We start from the raw sequence: 14,842 nt of genomic DNA on the forward strand, positions 1-14,842 counted from the left end.
ATCATTTAATGTTTTAAGAGGGGCAGTGCGTATTTGAATTTTTTGTGGCTTAATAGTTTTTTGTTCAATAATATATCCAAGATATTCATAAGGTTCAGCTCTCTGAACCTTTTCAGGGGCCACTATCAAATTAAATTTTTGAAGGCAAGACTGCAATCCCTCGAATGCTCTTAAGAGAGTCCCTTCCTCATCAGCGGCTAGTAAAATGTCATCCATATAATGAATACAATATACAGATGGGAAAGCAAGTCTAAAGGGGGTCAAAGCTCTGCCTACAAATTCCTGGCATAGGGTAGGACTATTGGCCATGCCCTGAGGTAAAACCTTCCAATGATACCTGGCATAAGGGGCTTGTAGATTAGTAGTAGGAATTGAAAAGGCAAATTTTTCACAATCATCAGGAGATAGAGGGATGGTGAAAAAACAGTCTTTTAAATCTAAGATAAGTAATTGATAATTCAAAGGAATGGCTGAAGGAGCAGGCAGCCCAGGTTGAAGAGCTCCCATGGGCTTCATAATGGCATTAACCGCTTGGAGATCTTGCAGTAATCTCCATTTTCCTGATTTCTTTTTAATGACAAAGATAGGAGTATTCCAAGGACTGTTGGAAGGAACAAGATGCCCCAACTGCACCTGTTCCTGAACCAGCTTTCTAGCAGCCTCTTGTTTATGATCAGGTAAGGGCCACTGGTCCACCCACACAGGGACATTGGTTAACCATTCAAGAGGCATAGCGTGGGGGGTTGTCAGTCGCCCTGGAGAAAACCCAAACCTAATTTATCAGGATTTCCCTCAAGTTCGATGGGTTGTACAATCCCTTGTAAGTCTCTCCCGAGTCCTTTTCCTGGAACATAACCCATTTGAGCCATCATAAAGGAAACAGCTTCCTGTTGTTCAGAAACAGGAAGTTTTTTTGTTTCAAGGACTAAGCCCATTTCTGTAAGTACATCTCTTCCCCATAGATTAAGATCAATAGGAAGAACGAAGGGACAAAATCTTCCAGAGTGTCCATCCTCAGTCTCCCAGTAAAGCTGATTGGAGCTAATCCTAGGGGTATTTATAATACCCACTCCCTTAACTGGAGTGGAGGTCTCTTGCGTGGGCCAGGCATTAGGCCATTGATTTTGAGATATGACGGACATATCTGCTCCAGTGTCTAAAAATCCTTTAAAAATTTTTCCATTCACCTTAAGGCAGAGATAAGGCTTATCCGCAGATATTAACTGCACCCAATGTACATCAGTAGATCCAAAGCCCTGGCTGCCTCTTTGAGGTTTTATTACTTTATTTTCAGTTTTAAACCTAGGTATTAATATTAGCTGGGCAATAGGAGCCTTGGGTTCCAATGTGAGAGTCCCTTGGGAGAGACTAGCAAGAATTTTTAGCTCTCCCGTGTAGTCTTCATCGATCACCCCAGGATATACAGTAAGCCCTTTTAAAGTCCAACTGGATCTACTTAAAATTAATCCCCAAGTTCCTTTAGGAAGAGGTTCCCATACTCCGGTAGGTATGGATTTAGGGGGCCGCCCGCCTTCTAAATATATATATGAAGCAGGAGCTAAATCTAGCCCTGCACTGGAGGGGGTGCCTCGGTATAATTTGTCAATCCCTGGGAGATCAGCTGTGTTGGCTCTAATTGGTTTAAGGGATCCTGTACTGGGGTCAGCGTCGCTATTGTTTGCCGGGGCTGCGACAAGCCCCGACCTCGGTTTCCCGAAAGGGAGTTTCCGAACCGATCTGTCTTGGAACGGCATTCATTAGCCCAATGAAACCCTCGCTGACATCTGGGACAGAGAGATAAAGGTTTGTTAACTTGCTGCAGGCTCACAGAATTTTCAAAACCGGCCTTCAGTTGGGGGCATTGACTCTTAAAATGACCTGGTTTTCCACAATTAAAACAGGTCTGTGCTCCCGTGGAAATTTTTTGCCCACGTCTGCCACCTCTAGTTCCCTGTTTTAGCATCTGCTGTTGCATCTGTTGTGGGGAAATTCCCCTTAAAGCAGCAGCCAGTGTCAAGCCTTGCACATACGAAGGGCCTATCTCTGCACAAAGACGGACATAATCTTCAAGAGTTCCAGTTTTTCTCCATGGTCGAATTGCAGCCTGGCATGCACTGTTAGCATTTTCATAAGCTAATTGTTTTACTATAATAGTGCTGGCTTCCATATCAGTAACTATCCACCCCACTGCCTGCAGAAGACGGGCTACAAAGTCTGAGTACTTCTCATCGGGCCCTTGTCGTATTTTGGACAATTCCTCTGTTCTGGCCCCAGAAGTAGGCAGCTTCCTCTAAGATCTAATAGCAGCCTCATTGATTTGAGTATAAGCCACTTCAGGGTAATCTGACCTACATCACGGTAAGCGCCTGTCCCTGCAAGCATTTCATATGAGACAGGAATTCCAGTTCTCCTATTGTAATTAGCAAGATCATTACATCTGTCATGATAATCAGATTTCCAAATCAAATAATCTCCCCCCCCCCCCCCCCGAAAGGCATGCTTTGGCTACAACATGCCAATCCCCAGGGCACAGGGCCTCTCGACTCAAATTGTCCAGCACGGACAAAGTGAAAGGGGCAGTGGGCCCATACTGGGCACATGCAGTTTTTAATTTTTTCAACACTTTGAAGTTTAGGGCTGAATACATGCGCCGCCGACCGGCATTATCTAAAGAGACAGGGAAAGCAGTAAATCCAGTGGTGTCCTCTCCGCGCCTTCCGGCCTCATACAGTGCCCTTTGTAAGGGGGTCACACCTTTAATATCAAACCCTCCAGCTGATTGTTGGTTAGTTATTATGGGGAAAGTCTGCCGGGGGACAGCAGGTGCTCCTTCCCAGATCTCATCTCTGCAGTTGGAGTTTGTAAGATATAAAGGCAAGGGACTAGTAGCTTGATCCCTATACCTGGGGACTGGCCCCTTTTTCTGTCCTTTACCAGAAAATTTTGTCATTTGCATGTATCCTTTTGGAGGACTTTCATTATCATTGTCCAAATATACATCGTCGTCCCCGAATTCATCTCCTCCCGATCTCAACAAAGGGGGTCCCCTAAGGTCTGCCTTATGAGACCCATACGTTTTTGTTGGATCGGATATAGGCAGCGGGGCAGGGGGGATGACCCCAGGAGGCTCAGGAATAACTTCACAGGAGTGATCCCCAACTGGAGCTGGGGGAGAGCCAGGAGAAAAAGAGGATGATAAGGCCATTTGCATCATAGCTGCCGAGGGAGGCTGAATTTCCTCAGAATCACCCTCAAACTCACTTTCAAATTGATCATTTTTGTTCTCGGTTTCAGATTTCAAGGAAATGATCTCAATCTTATGCAAAGGGTCAATGACTTGTCGCAACTGCTCAAACAATCCCATAATCCCGGCTGGGACTGCTGTCTCGCCTCTAAGGGAAATTTGATTTTTCAGTTCCTGTCCAATTCTTCTCCAATGTTCTAAATCTAAGGACCCTTCAGTCGGAAACCACGGGCATAAATCCCTGACAGTTTCAAAAAAGCTTCTCAAGGCCTTATTAGGTACCTTGAACCCTCCTTCTTGGAGAAGGGTTGGTAATCCAGCTATAAACAAAACCTGATTTGCTGATTGCTCTTGTCCCATGATTTTACTCCCGCCGTTCCAGGACCCCGCCTGGTTCCCTTACCTGAATAATTCAATTCCGGAACCTCCTTATGTGCTTCTTGCTCAGGTCCCTGTTCGGGCGCCACTTGTCACGCACGTTGGGGCAACAACCGTCCAGGGATGAGGGCAAGGGAATGAGGAAAAGAAAGAAGACATAGACAGATTGGGAGCAGGAGGGACATATGGCTGGATTCAACCACAATGCCAACTTTATTTGTGTTATTCACTCTTTTATAGAGCAGGGTTGTATATCAAGCAGGATGTCTTAAGCTTAGTTCTCCAAACATGTCTTTTCACAATAGATAGCAATGGTATTGCGCCCTTAGATAGCAATAGTAGGCGTCCTTGAGCCACAAGCCTTTAACAACAGGGGTGAGACAGGTGGGCCACGGTTGGAAGAGTCAACAGAGAGCCATTGCTCGATCCATTAACCCCTTCCTGGCACGCGGCTCCCAACACCTGGGATCGAGTCCCGCGTCGGGCTCCCTGCACGGAGCCTGCTTCTCCCTCTGCCTGTGTCTCTGCCTCTCTCGGTGTCTCTCATGAATAAATAAATAAAATCTTTAAGAAAGAAAGGAGGGAGGAAGGACCTCTAGACCCCCTGGTTTCAGCTTTCTTCCCTGAACTGACGCCATGTGCCCACCAGAGGGCGCGCTGATCCAGCAAATCCCTCTTGCAGCGCGATTTTTTTTTTAAATTTTTATTTATTTATGATAGTCACAGAGAGAGAGAGAGAGAGAGAGAGAGAGAGAGAGAGAGAGAGAGGCAGAGACACAGGCAGAGGGAGAAGCAGGCTCCATGCACCGGGAGCCCGATGTGGGATTCGATCCAGGGTCTCCAGGATCGAGCCCTGGGCCAAAGGCAGGCACCAAACCGCTGCGCCACCCAGGGATCCCCTTGCAGCGCTATTATAGGACAGTGACCACTGCCTAAAGCCCGCCTGCACCCTAGCACTGGTCTACACAGCCTCCACGCGTCTAACTCCACACAACAGCTCCGAGTAGCTTAAAAAGGAGGAACGTGAGGCTCAGAGATGTTGTTTAACTTTCCCAGTGTCACACAGCAACCTAAACTGTAGAGAAGCTTGCAGCTCTGGTAACCCAACAAAGCCTTCTGGCCACCTCCACAAATCCTCATGGGACTGGCCCTGACATTTCCCCCACTCAGCCACACTCCACTACCCTGAGCATTTCAGATATCCCGTTCTCCAGCCAGCCACTGGAGCCTTTGCATATCAACCACCTGGAAAGCACTTCTTCTACCCCACAGAGGGTCACCTCCCCCCTTCTGGCTCATCTGCTGCAGGAGAGAGAGCAGTGACCCTCACCCAGGAGACCCCCAGCAGTTCTGGGGAGGGAGCTGCTCTTCCCTGATCCAGAATCAGCTCCAGCTCTTTTGACCCACATTCCCTGAAAATCCAGGCCTTTCCCTGCTAATGCTCACGACCCTGTGTGACCATAGCTCTGAGCTTCAGGATCCAGGGCCTACCTCACTCAACAGGTCCCCAGCGACCTGCACAGATGGGGTCGAGAATACATATTAGAGAAACATTGAATGAATGAACTCCCTGGGGTGGGGGTGACTTCAGCGAGCACCTAAATGGGTGAATACTCTTCCCTTAACCAGGAATCAGAGATTCTCCCCCAAAACACTCACAGGCAAGGAGAGGTCCCATCCTCCCTTTTGGGCTCTCCCCAGTCCAGGTACAGTGAAGCTCACTACTGTCCTTCATCCCCTTGGGACAGAATTTCCAGCTTTTCTGACCCAGTGTCCACCTCCATCTCCTACCTGGTTCACCTCCATTTTTTTTGGGAAGCCCTTCTCCCCTGCCTATGACCAGGTGGTTCCTGGGGGGGCACCACTAACCCTCCCAACCCATGCCTTGCCTTTGCCCGTCCCCCAGACCCATGGGCAGGCAAGTTGTCAGTTGTAGTGTTTGCAGGACAGACCCATGCTTGGGCAGCCTGGTAGCTCAGCCACTAGGTAGCCTGAGGAGAAAGAAATCATGATTCTGGGGCACCCGCGTGTCTCAGTCAGGTAAGCATCTGCATTGGCTCAGGTCATGATCCCAGGGTCCTGGGATCAAGCCCTGAGTCAGGTTCCCTGTTCAGTTCTCCCTCTCACTCTGCCTGCCACTCCCTCTGCTTGTTTCTCTTTCTCTCTCTCTCTTTCAAATAAATAATAAAATCTTAAGAAAGAAAGATAGTTAAGGGGCACCTGGGTGGCTCAGTTGGTTGAGCATCTGCCTTCAGCTCAGGTCATGATCTCAGTGTCCTGGGATCGAGCCTCACATCAGGCTCCCTGCTCAGTGGGGAGCCTGCTTCTCCCTCTCCACCTCCCCCCACCTGCTCATGCTTTCTCTCTCTCTCTCTCTCTCTCTCCCCAAATAAATAAAATCTTAAAAAAAAAAAAAGAAAGATAGTTAAATCACTGATTTCCCCTCTGATATTTTGCCCAGAGGGAAGGAGAGGATGAACATTGTTACCCAAGGCTCATCCTGTGGCCTGGGACTGGCTCACTACCCATGCGCCCAGATTGCGAAAGGAGGGGAGGACAGGCCTGGGGCAGGAGGGGACCATTCTGAAGGCATCACGGGGTAGAGCCCTGAAATGTAGTCAGGCAGCACTTCGAGTGTCAACGCAGCACTGGAGATATCATTAAAGTGACCTCCTGGGGGGCACTAGGATATGATCATTTGTGGTGTCCTAGAGAATTCTCTGGAAGCCCAAAGGCCCTCCCATGGGCAATCACCACCCCTGAGCCCCATGCCCACTCTGTACTACAGAGAAATCCCAACCGTGGTCCTGGTAGCAGTGGCTGCTCAGAAGTCTGTGGGACCTGGACAGGGGTGGTGCCCCAACCCCCAGCAGACCAGGCCCACAGGGTGAGGTCTGCTCAGCCTGGGTTTCATCCAACCACCTCTGGTCACATAGCCCTGGCTGGACATGGACCTGCCACTTGTACCCCCCACACCCAGCTTCAGCTTCAATCCAGATCCCCTGGCCCTAAACATAAACTCATCTCAGATCACAGAGTAACCCCCCACTAAAGCCTGCTTCTCTGAGATTGGTCCTAGGTTACTGAGACCTAGTTCTCTGGGTGAGATCTGCCTCCTTGAATCTGCAAAGGTCCCAGTGAGCTCCTTCAAATGTTCAGGCCCTGGCAACAGTCTCAAAAGGGTTGCCATGGAAATCGGATAGCCAATGGGGGGAAGAAGGATGCCAGCATCCAGCCTAAGCCTGCTGCCTACACTAGGGTTGGCAGAGAGAAACCGCCAGGATGAAGAAGGGGGTGCATGTTCACACTTGGCTAGAGTGGGAGACTAGTGATCCACACCGGGATTGCCCAGCAGTTGGAGGCAGTGGGGGTGGAAAGGAGAGCTGTTGCTCCCTGGGGCTTCAACCTGGCTGACAGCCAAACCAGCCAACCCAGGCCAAACCAGCCAACCCAGGCCAAACGAGCAAGCAGATATGTAAGCCCCCTGCAGATTCTCCAACAGCCCAGGAGAGGAGCGGGGGCATCAGGACAGGCTGCTGCATCAGCGTCAGCGGGCTAGAGGCAGCAGAGGCCCTGACTCCGTAGCCCCACTTGCCACATTCACCTGAACCTGAACCCAAGACTGCGGCTGTTCCAGGGCAGGACTTGCACACCGCACCTCGGCCCAGGTCCGCCCCAGATTCCCCCTGCCCTGCGATCAGCGCCAGAGGGCAGCCTCACCATGGTCACCAGCCTGTTGCGGGACTGGTGCCAGGGCCTGCATGTGGACACGCACCGGGCCCTGCGGCCATCGAAGCCGTCTTGCAGCCGGCCTTCCTGCCCCTGGGCACCTTCAGGCTGTGGAACACCTGAGACCACAAGGCCAAGGCGGCCCTGGTGGAGTTTGTGGAGGACATCAACCCCGCGCATCCCCAGGGAGATCCCGGGCACCGACGGCTTCCGGAGGGTTGTGTGTCAGGACCCACCGAGGACACAGGGGTCCTGAGGCAGATGAGAGGCCTCCTGCTGGATGAGGGGCCCCAGCAGGCCGCAGGGCCCGGGGGCCCCGGGGACAGTGTCCCGTCTTCGGCCTCGGCCTCCTCGGAGACCCGGGCCCAGGGCGCAGAGCCCACCGCCAGGAAGGCTGGTCCCCTGCGAGGAGGGGCCGCCGGGGGCGCAGAAACCGAGGCAGAGGCAGAGGCAGAGGCAGCAGGGGGTCCCAGGGGGGCAGGCAGGCCGAGCGGGGAGGGCGGCCCACGGACGCCAGGCGGGAGTCGGAGGCCTCGGACGCCTCTGCCCAGGGCAGCCTGGGGGTCGTGCTGCAGGGGCCGGAGCAGGGCGACCCGAGCGAGAGCGCCACCGAGGCTCCGAGCGCGCTGTCCGCCGCGCTGCACGAGGCCGCCCAGGAGCTGAGCAGGCAGGAGTGGGCCCTGCCGAGCGGCACGCGCGCAGGAGAGGGGCCCCGCGAGTTCCTGGCCCTGGTGACGGCGACCCACGGAGCCGAGCAGGAGCCCCCGGGGCGTGAGGCCGTGGGCCCGGACGGCGGCCCAGAAGCCCCGAGACGCCGCGTCCCGGACCTGGTGGCCCTGCTTGCCGTGCGAGCCGCGGGGGACGAGGAGCCCGCCGACGGCGACGCTGCGGACGGCCCGCCGCGGCCACACGGGGAGCCCGGCGACCAGGGGCTGGAGCACCCCGAGTTCGTGGCCATCGTGGCCTCCACGGACCCGTCGGACCCATCGGCCCGGGAGGAGCTGCAGAAGATCGCGGCGGTGATGGAGGTCCTGGGCTGGAGCAGCGAGACAGAGCGGCCGGATGCGCTCCCCAGGTCCTCCGCGTCCTGGCCCGGGACGCCGGGGGAGCCCGCGTGCAGGTGGAGGACGCAGGCCGCCGGGTGGACGCCGTGGCGCTGCGGAGGCCACGCGCGACGGGAGCCTGCGGCTGTGCCTCTGCTCCCTGGCCGCGCCCGGGCCGCGCTCCCGCTCCCGGGGCGAGAGGGCGCCGCGTGGCCTCCCGGCGGGCTGGGCGGACGGCGACGGGGACGTCCTGGAGCTCGTGGCGCTGCTGGCCGCGCGGGAGGCCCGGGAAGGCGGCCGCGAAGGCGGGAGGGGCGGGGGCGCCCGAGGCGGGCCGGGCGAGGTCCTGGCGCTGCTGGCTGCCCGGGGGGCCGTGCGGGCGGCGCAGCGCGGGGAGCCGGGGCGCGGGCCGCGGGCGTGCAGGGAGCCGCGGGCGGAGCGGGCCCTCGCGGCCTCCAGGTCCCAGCGCGAGGCGGGCGCGGGCCCCTTCCCGTCGGGCTCGGGCGCACGCGGAGCGGGAGGCGGGGGGAGGCCGCGGCGGAAGGGCCGTCACGCCGGACACGCGCGCCCACGACCAGGCGGCCGCGCCCCGGCAAAAGAAGGGGCGCGCGGGCGCCGGGCCCACGGCTCGGAGTCCGCCCGGGGCAGGAAGGCTGGGCGCGGCGGGGGCAGCCCCCCAGGTGCCGCTAGGGGAGCCCGGGGCCGCGCGGACGCACCCGGGGCGCTGCCCCCCCCGTCCCCTGCGCCGGGGCGGCCTCCACGCTTCACCGGCCTCCCAGCGCCTGTCAGTCCCCGCCTCGCAGGTGGCGGAGCGGCCCGGGGGAAGGACAGAGATGCGGGTGCCTTCCGCCCGCCGCGGCCCCAGGTGACGGGACGGGGTCTCGGGGCCCACCCCGGGGGCTGATCGCGGGGGTGAGCGCGGCCGCGGCCCTGGAGCAGGGGGAGGCCTCCCTGCCACACGGTCCTTTCAGGCGGTGAGGCCCCCGTCGTTCCAGACACCTGCTCCTGGCCAGCGTCTGTGGGCCACTGTCCCCGGCCCAGTCTCACGGGGCCTGGAGTCTGGGCTGGAGCCGGGGCCCGGCTGGGCCGTGGGTGTCAGCGTGGCGCTGAGGCGCAAAGGCCCATCCTCCCTGCCTGGGGGAGGAGATGATTCCCGAAGAGGAATCTGAGAGGCAGAGGCGCAGCTCCTAGGGGAGGGCAGGTCCTCTGGGAGAGGGGAGTGGAGGGGTGGGGAAGGGGAGCAGGGGAGGAGGAGGAAGAGAGGGCGGGAGCACCAGCCCTGCCTCCCCAGGAGCAGCTGAGACAAGTGACCCAGCTCCTAAGGCCAAGGCCAGGATCTGTCACTCAGGCTGCCCAGCCATTTCCAAAACTCTGAAGTATTTGGCACCGTTTTCAGGCACATGAGATCCAGATTCTGGCTTCCCTCCTTGGTGGCGCAGGGCAGCAAATGTCCAACAGGCCTGTGGTCTCCTTGCCACCACCCCACCACCCCCTCCTCACCCCCACAGCTGTCCCCCCTGTCCTGTGGCCTCACTAGCCCCTCAGCACTGGCCTGGGAGCCCTTGGCTTAAGACGACAAAAGGTTCCCCGTTTTCCCTCTGAGTGAGTTAAACATGGGAGGGGACCCTGAGGGGGCACCTGGGACTGGGCTGGTCCGGCCAGTGTAGGAGCTGCCCAGGGACTGGTGTGGAGAGGAAGGAGGTGGCCCCGGGTGTGGGGTGGGGTGGGGTGGGGGCTGCAGCCCAGGCCCGAGTTCTGCCTCCCCCCGCTCTTGGCTCAGAGCTGGGGGGTCACTCCTGCTGTCCCAAATGTGGCTGCGTCTATGGGTGTGGGTGTCAGTGTGTGGTTGGTGGACAGGACATCAGCCCTTCCTGTCCCTCTTAGCCTGTCCCCTCAGTAGCTCTCTCCACTGGATGCTGCTCCATGTCCTCTTGTCCTGGGGCTGTGTGTGTGTGTGTGTGTGTGTTTGTGTTTCAGCCAGTTCCTGTTCCCGGGAGGTGACAGGCCCATATCCAGGAGGGCCCTCCCTCCATGTCTTAAGGGAGGCACAGGGGCCTGGGGGTGCCCTCACAGCCTGACTGGACTGCCTGAGCCCCACCTAGGTGCAGAAGCAGACTCAGGAGGTGCTTCAGCCATTCTAGAAAGTGCCTGCCTCAGGACCACAGGGACCTCCATGGGACAGTTACTGAGATCACCATGGAGTAAGCCAGGGTAGGCCTGGGCCTGGGGCTGGGGGAGGAAACCCCCTCGTCCCTGGGGGTGCTAGCCCTGGGCTGAGTGGCCTCTGTGGATGCCTGGGGTAGGGAGAGCCCCTGCCATTGTAGGCTTCTCTCCTTGTGCACCTGTCACTGGGACCCTCAGGAGAGTGAGTTGAATGTTCTGAGCTGGTGTCTCTGTGTTCTGGATGATGGGACAGGGGAGTGTCTGAGGTTGGGCAACAGATGCCCCACCTGTCCTAATGGAAGTTCAGCCAGCACACCTGGGAAACCCTGTCACTGTTGTACCCAGGGTCCTCTGCTTCCTCACTGGCTGTACCTGGCTCAGCCCCTGACCTAACTGCAGCCATAAAATTCCTCTATGCTTTAGTCTACCTGCCCCCACTCCTGGCCTCCCTCTCCAACTCAAACGCAGGTGGCTGTTGCTATATTTTATCTTATCAGGTCCCAGCACTCCATAATCTTTAGGGTGTCATTCCTTGGCCCATCCAACTGCACTTTCTGGGGCCCAGCCATCACCCCTAAATCTGGTTCCCACCCTACTCCACATTTAATCTGATCCTTGTCTCTGCTCTATTCCCTAGTCCCCACAATAGTCTCTGCCCAACTATTCCCATCGTGGTCCCGTGAGCTCTGTGGTGTAGCCCTCTATACCCAGCTCACAACTCCCACACTTCACCAAGAGGACTGCCCTCGCATCAAATATCTGCCCTAAACCCATCCTACCTCCACTCCTGGGATCTGGCCTCTTCCCCTTGCCCCTCTCCCATTCAAGGCTACGAGGTTGCCAGAAGGGCCCTCTTAGAACTCAGTCTAATGTTTGATTCTTTCACAACCTTTCCAAACCCTTCAAAGGCTTCCTTTGCCCCCACAGGTTAAACTGAAGCTCTTATAGTGGTCTAGACCTGCTCTGTCCAATAAGGTAATATCTGGTCCCAGGGGACAATAAATTTAAATAAAATTAAATAAGATGGAATATCCATTTCCTCAACCATACCAGTCACGTATATAGGTGCTCAAGAGCTGTATGGGGCTGCTGGCTACCATTCCAGTGCAAGAATAGGACTTTTCCATCATTGCAGAAAATTCTCTGGGACAGCACTGCTCAGCTTTTTTATCTGCCTTACTGCTACCACTCTCTCATGCCTTAAGATGCCCAGATCTTGTTGTTCAGGGCACATGTGGAGTCTATTCCTACCTCAGGGCCTTTGCACTTTCCCCTGGCCTGGAGTGCCTTTGCCCAGGATATTTGCACCCTTCACTTCATGCCAGTTTTTGTTCAACTGTCAAACATTCCCAGGCAGGCCTTCCCTGACCACCCTACAAAAAATATAGCCCTTCCCACACATCTCACTTTTTCAAGCTCAAATTGGTTGCCACCTGCGACACTAATTTGTTCCCAGATGACCCGCTGACTCTATTTGTCAGGGGGTGTAGTAGAGGCATCGGTGACACGGGTACCTCAGGCCCAAGTGCAGAAAGGGAAGGTCAGGTGGCCCCAAGGTTAGGAGGTCCCCGCCAGAGCCCCCACCCAGACCCCGCAGCCCCGAGGACAGGGAGCCTGGAGGCGGCGGCGGGAGGAGGCGGCAGGGACCGCCGGGCGCGGGGACACGGAGCCCGGCCCGATGCTCGGCGCTGGGCGCGGCGGTGGGAAGGACCCTCGCGGGGCGCGGGGCGCGGCGGTGGGAAGGACCCTCGCGGGGCGCGGGGGGCGGGGGCGCCGGGGAGACGCGGCTGGAGCAGTGCGCGCTGTGCAGCACCCCGAGGCTGCCGGCGAGCCGCGGCGGGGCAGGGTGCCAGCACCCCCCGTGGGGGTGGGGGTAGGGGGTGGGGGTGAGGAGGGAGAAAGGCTCGGGGACGCTCTCTCGCAGCAGGTGCCGGCTGAGCGAGGACCCGAAGAGGTGAGGCCTGGGGGAGGGGATCCCCGAGGGAGGAGCATTCAGGCCGCCCAGCGGCGGGGCACAAGCCCCGAGGCAGGCCCGTGAGCCTAGGGCTCATTCCCGGGTGATCCCGGGCCCCTCCAGTGCCACCCCCCGTGCTGTGTGTGTCCTTGTGGGGTCTGTGGGGTGACGAGATTGGGGCTGGCTCGTGTGTGTCCTGTTTTTGATCCTGTGCGTAGAATAGGGTTGGGGGAATAGGATGGGCGAAGGCAGATTTTCACTCCCGTTTCCCAGGTGAGGCTCAGGAGGCGGGGAGGGGAGCTCGAACCCGGATTTGTCCTATTCCGGGGCTCCCTCGCATAACCGCTTAACGTTCCTGAACCTGTGGCCTCCGTGCCCGCCGCCCCGCTGATCCCCACCAACCTCGCCTTCCACCCCCAGGCCGCCCCCCCGCCCCCCCCGTGCCGGCCCCTCGGCCCGCTCGAGTCCCAGGACTCCTGCGAATGGGGTCGGGTCCCAGAGCTTCCAGACGGAAGATCCAGCGACCCGGGGCCAGCAGACGCCGCGGGATCCGCCCCGGGAGAGGGGAGAGCGCCCGCACCCACTGCGGCTCCCACCAGGGGGCGCTCCAGGACCGCTCGGGGAGGGCGCGCGGGCGGAGGCTCCCCCGAGGGCGCTGACGCTGCAGACCCAGGCCCAGGGCCTTCCAGGTCAAAGCTCCACCTGGGAGCGTCAGGCTGCCCAGAGTGCACGTTTCTGTAGCGCAGGGGCCCTTCGTGTAAGGTCCTGGGATCAGCAGCACCAGCTGCTCTCACCCTGAGCTTGAGCTGGACCAGATGCATATTCCCGAGCCCACCCCACACCTAGTGAATCACTTGGGGTTGGGACCCAGCAGTCTGTGGTTTTGAAAGCCTCCCAAGGATTCTGCTGCACGACCAGCTGGAGAGGGTCTGCTGTGGGATCTGGTCATCTCCCGGAGCCCTGGGGTAGCAGTGGTCAGTCCCGGGTGCACACTGGAATCACCCTGCAAGCCCCAGGGCTCTGGGAGCCCCAGCCTCACCCTGCACCACTTGCATGACAATCTCTGCATATGCAGGCTGGCCAAGGGTGTTGGGAACCTCCCTGGTCGGTCCACCTACCAGCCAGGATGGGAACCAGGGTCCTGGGGGCCCCAACTGGGGCTGAGACATCTGGTGAAGTTCTGGCTGCTTCTGATGTGGAACAGGAACAGGACAAGGAGAGATGATGTCTGTTGGGGCTGATTTGAGCTTTAATACATTATATCTTCTTCAGTCATCTCAGGTAGGGGCACAGAGAGGCATAAATTAGCCAGCCCAAGGTCACACAGCTTGTGAGGGGTGGTGCTAGGGGTGATATAAGCTCCAAATACCTCCTTACCCTGTCTCCCTAATGGTTCCTCCTGTCAAGGCACACCACCATGGGGCACTCAGAAAGTCCTTGCTATTGCAGGGTGGCACCTCTATGGCCATGTTATGTTGTTTTTCTCTTTGGGGACACTTATGGGTGTCCAGATAAAGGCCAGTCTGGAGACAAAACTCTAGTTTTCTGGTGCTTCCCCCCTCCCATGAAAATCCTTGCATGTTTGAAAGTACAATCCTGGAGGCATCAGTGGGCTGCATCATGGCCTGGGCCATTCAGGTGTTAAATGAAATCCCCTTGGATTAAAAATATGAAAGCCCTGGTACAATTTCAGGGAACCCAAGGGACCTCTGACTCCTGGGCATCACTGGATGTTCATGCCTGGAACACTGGGGATGGGAGGGACAAACTGAGAATCAGCAGGGGGTGGGGAGTGGGGTGGATTTGCCCCCATATCTCTCCTGGTATATCTCACCATCTCCACTCCCACTTTCTTTCATCCTCCAGGACCCCAAACAGACTAGGCCCTCGTGATCATGTGGCTGCTCTTCTCCCAGAGGGAGAAGCCCCCCCGCCCCACTGCTACCACTAGCCTGGCATCCAGAGCACCCACTGGGCATTCCGGGGCCAGCTGCATCCAGCCTGGTAACTCCCCAGCCCCTGGCAAAGTCCATCCCTCCAGGTGGGTTCCACACCCTGTCTTCTAAATCCCATTGGGGCTTTTTCCTGCCAGGCTTGAGCCATTTACTGTACCAGTGCAAAGCAGCTCTTAGCATCACTTGGAAGGAGCACCAGCAGCTCCTCCTTCCAGGGTGGAAGTGGGTGAGGGCATGTAATTCTTTTAGTTCCAGAGGAAAAAGACTAAGAGGCTTAGGCCAGGACTGCAGCCTTAGCCAAGACAGAGCTGGCCTTCAGGCCTCTCTCCTCCCTGACTTCTCTTGGCTCTCGCCCTCAGCGGGGCTGGGGTTGGGG

At 57.4% G+C, this 14,842-nt stretch overlaps 1 pseudogene; it reads left to right on the forward strand.

The window, feature by feature from the left end:
• The first annotated feature begins 7,343 nt into the window (after positions 1-7,343).
• Positions 7,344-9,298, forward strand: LOC121478950 (annotated as a pseudogene).
• The last annotated feature ends 5,544 nt before the right edge of the window (positions 9,299-14,842 follow it).

This window comes from Vulpes lagopus, chromosome 2 (assembly GCF_018345385.1).
Source record: "Vulpes lagopus strain Blue_001 chromosome 2, ASM1834538v1, whole genome shotgun sequence".
In the NCBI taxonomy this organism is placed as follows: Eukaryota; Metazoa; Chordata; class Mammalia; order Carnivora; family Canidae; genus Vulpes; species Vulpes lagopus.